Source organism: Chenopodium album, chromosome 17, assembly GCF_948465745.1.
Source record: "Chenopodium album chromosome 17, dcCheAlbu1.1, whole genome shotgun sequence".
Taxonomy (NCBI): domain Eukaryota; kingdom Viridiplantae; phylum Streptophyta; class Magnoliopsida; order Caryophyllales; family Amaranthaceae; genus Chenopodium; species Chenopodium album.
Window position 1 is genome coordinate 45628360 of NC_137850.1, and position 7058 is coordinate 45635417.

Below are 7058 nucleotides of genomic sequence, written 5' to 3' on the forward strand. Positions count from 1 at the left end.
TGAGATGGAGTGGAAAAAGAGTTTTGTATATACACTTGTGCAATTTGGTTCTCATGATACTAGCTTGATATCAAGAACCAAACAAAAATGATGATGAAGAAATTTAATGTTAATATGGTGTAGGCTAGTTATCCTATTGTCAACCTTCACATGTTCACAGTGAATAAAATTGATAGGTAACTAAATGGATGAATGTTTCTTCATCGCAGGGAATGGTGAGTCCACCAGTGGGATGACTATAGCCGAACTCTTCCTCAGCAAGGCTAAGCAGTTCTTGAAATGCAGGATTATTCAAGCAAGATAAAGGCACCACGTACCGTTTCTTGCCCTCACTATGGTATCCCACGTATACAGCAAGGTGACCCTTTGGAACTCCACCCTGAATTTTGTTATGCTTCTTTAATACAATCTCTTTGGTGTGTGAAATCATAGAAGACAACCGAAAAATCATGTTGGTAGATTTAGGAGTTGCTGAAAGAAACTGACTCTTTAATGGAAGAATATGAGAGTGAAATCCCAATTTAGGACTATTAGGAGTTGGTGAAAGAAACCTGACTCCTTAATGGAAGTAAATGAGAAAGCGAAAACTGTAAGTGCAGTAGTAGTACCTGAAGGAGTTTGATACCTGGGTTTTGTGATTGGTATTTATAGGGAGATGGAGAAGTGAAATTATATTCACTGGCACTCTGGAGGTTCTTCCAACTGGAATATTGTCAACTTGGAATTTTTAAGAAATGAACTCATCTCCCTTTTCCGTACGCACATGGCTGATGACTCTTTTCAGTGCCTATGGTTTTAATTATTGTCCTCACATGTGCCCTTGGAACTCATGAAACTTCCGTACATTTAAAGGATGAAAAAAAATACCTGGAAAGATTTCTAATATCTTGGAATTTGAAAATGAGTCAAATGACAGCTAACATACATGGGAAAGTGGTTCACAGCATTTTTATCTGAAATCTGATTGCAGTGGTAACCTTGTAGGAAGCTTCTCTTCCCAAATGAAAAGTAGAAGTAAATTGTAGGTAGCTTCATACTGAAGTATTTGGAAGACTATTTGTTTGTGTCATTGCCTATCAAATTTTGCTTTCATTTATAAGAAAATTGACAATCAAAACGCAAACCATACCTTAATCATATGTTTTGTATGATACATTTTCATCAGTCTGTATGATTTATGTGCCTGTTTCAATAAAACTACTAGTGTGCTAGATAATTAGGGATAGCTTACTCTACGGTTGTTTTCTCTATCTGTTTTGAAGTCATGGGAGACCTGTTTTTTTTTTTTTTTTTTTTTTTTTTTTTTTTATTTTTTATAAGAGCAATCTCTTTGTGTTGCCTTTTTGGTATGAAAGCTCATGTCTGAGTCTTTGTGCTAGGTATGGTATGATTTCGGCTTATTTTAGAGTAATAACAACCAGGTATGTATCTCCTAGTAGACTTTCATGTACAAACTCATCGTCTTATGTTGACATGTCCTGAAACTTTAGTAAGAGAATTATAAGAAATAAAAATTAAAGGTTATAATTCAACCTCTGGATGATGTTGAGCATGCTGATTTGAGGATAATGATAATTTGACAATAACAGACGTGATCATGTATGAGTACTTTATATAGTTGCACCATTTGTTATATTAATAAGCCAATTTGAAGCCAAAACTACCTAAGCAAGTTCTGCTGATTTGACTCATTTGAGGATCATGATAAATTGACAATCATGGATGTATGGATATTTTATACCTTGCATCATTTTCTATGTAGAAAAGCCAATTTGACGCCCAAAGAATACCTACAAACAGCCAACATCTCTATTGCATTTTTTTTAGTAAGCATTGTTGCAAATAGTCACTTACTCGGTGCTGTTATGGGCTAAGGTAGTGGAGTCTTTCAAGCTAAGGTTTGCTCAGTTTGGGAGGTTCAATGGAACTGAGTTAATCTGTAGGGTTCTCTTTGTCATCGTTGCAAGTTTAATTCTTGGATTTTCCATGCTTGGGCTTCCTGCACTCTCATTGCTTGTGGCCTGTCTTCTGACATTATTAGGAGATTAATACTTTCCTTAATTTTGATCTTCCCTGGATTTGTCACGTTCTTGCACCCTGCTGCTCTCACCCCTTCCTTTGGAGCATGCTGTAGCATTTGCTTCCATATAAGCTGTACAAGTCAGTTCTTATTTTCTTGCCTTTAAGTTATACCCATTTATATTAACATTATTGTGAATTTTCTTCTAGAGGAATGCTGGTTAGATTCTGGAGATACCACAATTGCTTAGATTATTGTGAGTGATTAGTAGATTTTCTTCAGATAAGTGATAACCTCTTTTTTCTTTTTCTTTTTCTTTTTCTTCCTCCTTAGTGGATAAATAATTGCCTTTGAAATTTCATTATCTGAATAATGTAGTTACAGTATTCAATAGATGCTTAAGGGACCAATGCTTATCTCTCTAACTTGGTTTGTGATGTAATGTTACAACTTGCTAGTCAGAAATTCCGAAAGACTGTAACATATGCTGTTAGTAATGAGTATCTGATTCTTTCTTCCAGCAGTATTGTCTTAGGCCTAAAGAGCATTGTCAGAGGAGGTTGAAGATCATACCATTTTTAACATACATTTATATTTTTATAGGATCAGAATTACTGGAATTCCAAATTGCTATTAGACCTGGAGGTTCAAAATAGGAAGCGTGGCTCTCTTCACATAATGCAAAATGCCAAAATTTGTTTCTTGCTCTATCTTGTGGAATTTTCTTAAGCAAAAATAGAACTACAAGGTCTACAACTACTTGCATGCTACTAATAATATTTGCATCTCCTAAACTTGGTTTATAATTTCAAGTTTAAGGCTTGCATTTTCTAAAAATGGTAGTAATATTTTCTGATTAAGATACCCTTTTTGGTGAGTATACTATGTTGCAACGCATGGAAGAGAAGAAATTCTGAAAAAGCACAAATTTGTGCATAATTTTGATTATGGAGTTAAAAAGTGATATATATACACTGATTACAAGTCTCTGGCTCTCTGCCTCTGAATAAACCTAATAAACTATAAATCTAATATAAAGGGAACTGTCAAAACTGTGCTGAGGACTGCCTTCTATGTATCTGTCATGCTTCAATGTTGAATCGACTGGCGATGCTAATGAAGGCTTCCTCATTGCATGGAATTGTTAGCCCACCCATAGGATGATTGTAGCCGTACTCTTCCTCTGCATGTCTAAGCAAGTCTAGGAAAGAAGGTTGGCTTAGATAAGTAAGTGGGACTACATATCTCTTCATTTCACTTTCCCCTACATAAACTGCAACATACCCTTTTGGAACTTCCTTCTGATTTTTGGCATTATGAGAATGTGATTTGAGTATGTGCCTGGCATTAGAGATGATTGAAGGAAACCTTGTTCTCATCATGGTTACACAAATGAGTTACTAACTTGAGAAAGTAAAGAGGATTTCTTACTGAAAGTAAAGTTAGAGATCAGAATTTTGCTGGAGGTACCTTTGTTGGTGGATTGTGTTGATGCAAAGTTGAGATAGTATCTTATTTATAAGGATATGAATCCTGAATTTGCTATGCGGCTTAGCAGAAGTCTAGGCAACTTGGTTTGACAAATGACAATAGGGACCCACCTTATTAAAGTTCACATGGCTTATTTTAAATGACATTACCAGAGCCCCCCTCCTCTTTCTCTCTGGACCAGCCTTTAGTTTGATTTTCATACCAGACTTCCAACCTTGTTTGGAAGTCATTAATCCAATTGGAGTCTGTAAGATTTAGCATATTACTTCATGCCTAAAAATTATTTTTGGTGAAATTGGCTGAGCAGAATTGCTGATAGTAATCTATACTATTTAGCATAGTAATCTAAAAATTATTAATTTAGCACTGTAAGATAAAGTGCTGCCGTTTTTTGATGATCAAATTGTTCCGACCGGAGTCATGATTAAGTCGGATTGTATAAGCAAGGGATCGAGGAAGCGTCTTGTTGGATTAAAGTCATCTGGGGATATGTTTTTGATTAGGCGAAGTAATGATATGATCAAAGTTTATAAGTTGTGTAAATTCGCTGATAAGAAGTCATGGAGTTGGGTTAAGGTTGAGAGTTTTGGGGATGATTACGATCCTAAGGTGTTGTTTGTTTCGAAATCGAGCGGTTTCTTTGTTTCAGCTGCTGAATTTCCTGGTTTTGAGCTTGGAAATTGCATTATCTTCTCCAACAGCGCCTTTCGTCCCTATAGTAAACCTGGTGAATCTAAGGTTGTTGAAGAAAAGAGTCAGTATTTTAGGTTAGGAGAGCATGATCATGGTGATTCCATACTGACTGTGGGTTCCCCGGGCAGTCCTCTTGACTTTTATTCTCCGCCGTCTTGGGTTTTGCAGGCTCAATCAACTTCATCTCCGTCACACTCTCATTGGTAATCAATTTTAAGTCCTTAAAGTCCAAAAGTAATGCAAGATTTTTGTGAAGATATATGTTCAATTTTGAGAAACTTATTTGAACTGATACCTTAGCATTAGTGTTCACCTACCCAGAATTGAAACATTTGGTCTTCATAAATATCTTATTTTTGAGCTGGGTTGTGATCGTGATCAAGTTAACGGTCAAGAAGCCACTTTTGCGGATGGGTTGTGGCCTGATATCTCGGTCGCGGTAAGCACAAAACCCTTACAATTTGCTGGCTATGCGGTTATGTGGTCAGTATTTAATACCATGAACATGACTCTGGATTCTAATGCGAAATAAACCATAAATATAGTAAGACTGTTGTTTTAGTAGTTAGTACTAGGAAAATTGGAAGGATTTTGTAAAGGTGTTTGAAACTTCAAGTCTGACTGATCCTTACGTGAAAGTGAAGTAATTAAGCATACAAATACTCCTTACACTAGAGCCTCTTCAAGTAACTAATACAAGGCAACTTGGAAAAAAAACTATAATCTCTATAATCAATACTCACCTCACGGACTGATGGCCTATAAAGCATGGGTACTTCACTTGCTTGCCATAGGCTCTATTGGGTATGGGTACGATATATGTAATGGGTATCGTGTATTTTCTTAAACAATAATATCTTACGGAAAAGTATAGTTTTGTTTGTGTTAATTCATTTTATCTTCAATTTTTAAATGGTTTTTCATCTTATTTGGATATTTAGATTCAATTTATATTAATATAAATATATCATAATATCGTATCCGTATCCTCTATTATTTAAACTAGTGAGTAACAAACCTGTTTTGAGTCCATACCTGCTTTTGTATGTGTTCTTGGGATTGAAATTCTATTTTTGAATGAACCAATTTTAAGGATTCCAATTATTTCTTATCTTACTACTATAGTATAATTGGTTTTTCTTCTAAACAACCCTTGAGGATCCTCTGGTGTATTGTTTATTTCTTTGATGATATTGCCATATATGGTGCATGGAGTGGCCAATATTAATCTTCATAACATTGTTGGCAAAATTACCTAATGCTTTTTTTAGAGAAATATTTTAATATCTGCTCTTGATAACAGAAATTTATTTCTTTCTCTTATAGTACAGAGAAATATGGTAACATCTGCTCTTAATAATGGAAAAAATGTTTCTTTCTTTAGTAATACATGTGATAACCTAGGATTGCTGTTGGAGAAATTTGAGATCATAACCTACTTAGGCCTCAGCATATATTTTTTTCTCTTTCATTTTTACTATACCTTAGCTTAGCTTAAAGATGATTAGGAGTCTATTATTTCTATTAGATCTGTTGGCCCAAATTGGGTGGGCAGCTCTCCTCTCGTAATGCTAAGATCTCTTTCCTGACTCTTCCTGTAGGTCTGTAGGAATTCTTGAGAAAATATCAAATTACAATAAGTTGGATTATATATTGGAAGATGAAGGGGATAATGGCCAAAGTTAATTGTTTTCATTGCCATGTTGTAGCTTTTCGCTTTTTGATTGCTCTCTTGTTCAAGTAATTAGGATTTGGAACGGCTTGTTGGAAATGCAATCTGTATTTTGTGCATCTCCTGAAATCTGGTTTTCAACTTTAATTGTGTAGCTTTGCGTTATATGTTTTTAAGAACCTTGGGTGTAATCTTTTTTTGTTTGAGATTCCCCTTCTTGGTGAGTACATTATTTTGGAATAAAGCAAAGGGAAGAAATTTTTAAAAAAGGTGGAGAAATGTGCAGCTTACTTTATTATTTTTCTCTGAAGTCAACAAAATGTTACTGTATTTACACTTGAGTACAAGTTTCTTAATTCTGAAAATACTTAACACTCTATGAATCTAAGGAGATATAAACAGTCAAAACTGAGCAGAGGATTGCCCTTCTATATATTCCTCATGCTTCAATGTGAATGAAATTGACTTGTGATGTTGATGAAAGCTTCCTCTTTGCAAGGAATGGTTAGGCCACCCATATGATGATGATAGCCATACTCTTCTTCTGCATGTCTTAGCAAATCTTGGAATGAAGGGTGGCTTAGAAAAGTAAGGGGAACTACGTATCTCTTCATTTCATTTTCTCCCACATAAACTGCAATATGTCCTTTTGGAACTCCTTTCTGATTTTTGGCATGTTGGGAATTTAATTTGAGGATTTGCCCCACATTAGAGATGATTGAAGGCAGCCTGGTCCTCATCATGGTTAGACAAGTGACTAGAGAAGAGATAATAGTGAGATTGTTTTAGAAAGTTTTAGAGATGAGAATGAGGCTTTGATGGAGGACTGTAATGATAAGACTTAGCTAGTGTCCTATTTATAAGGATTGGTGCTATTATTTTCTACACGAAACTTGGGAATAAAATGATATAATATCATTAATATTATGTAAGGGCCCCACCCACCTCAATACAGCTCACATGGCTTATACCAGCTTGCATCACTAGTATTCCCCTTCCCACTTTCCCTCTCTCTCTCTCTCTCTCTCTCTGGATTAGCATTTTGGCTTGCTGGGAGCTGGAAAGTAATCAGCCAATTGGAACTTGGAATGATTCAGCAGGTTGCTTCATTTCTTTGAAATCTTACTCCTTATCAGGAATTGGCTGATGCTGATAATAACCTGCACAGGACTGTAGTGTGCA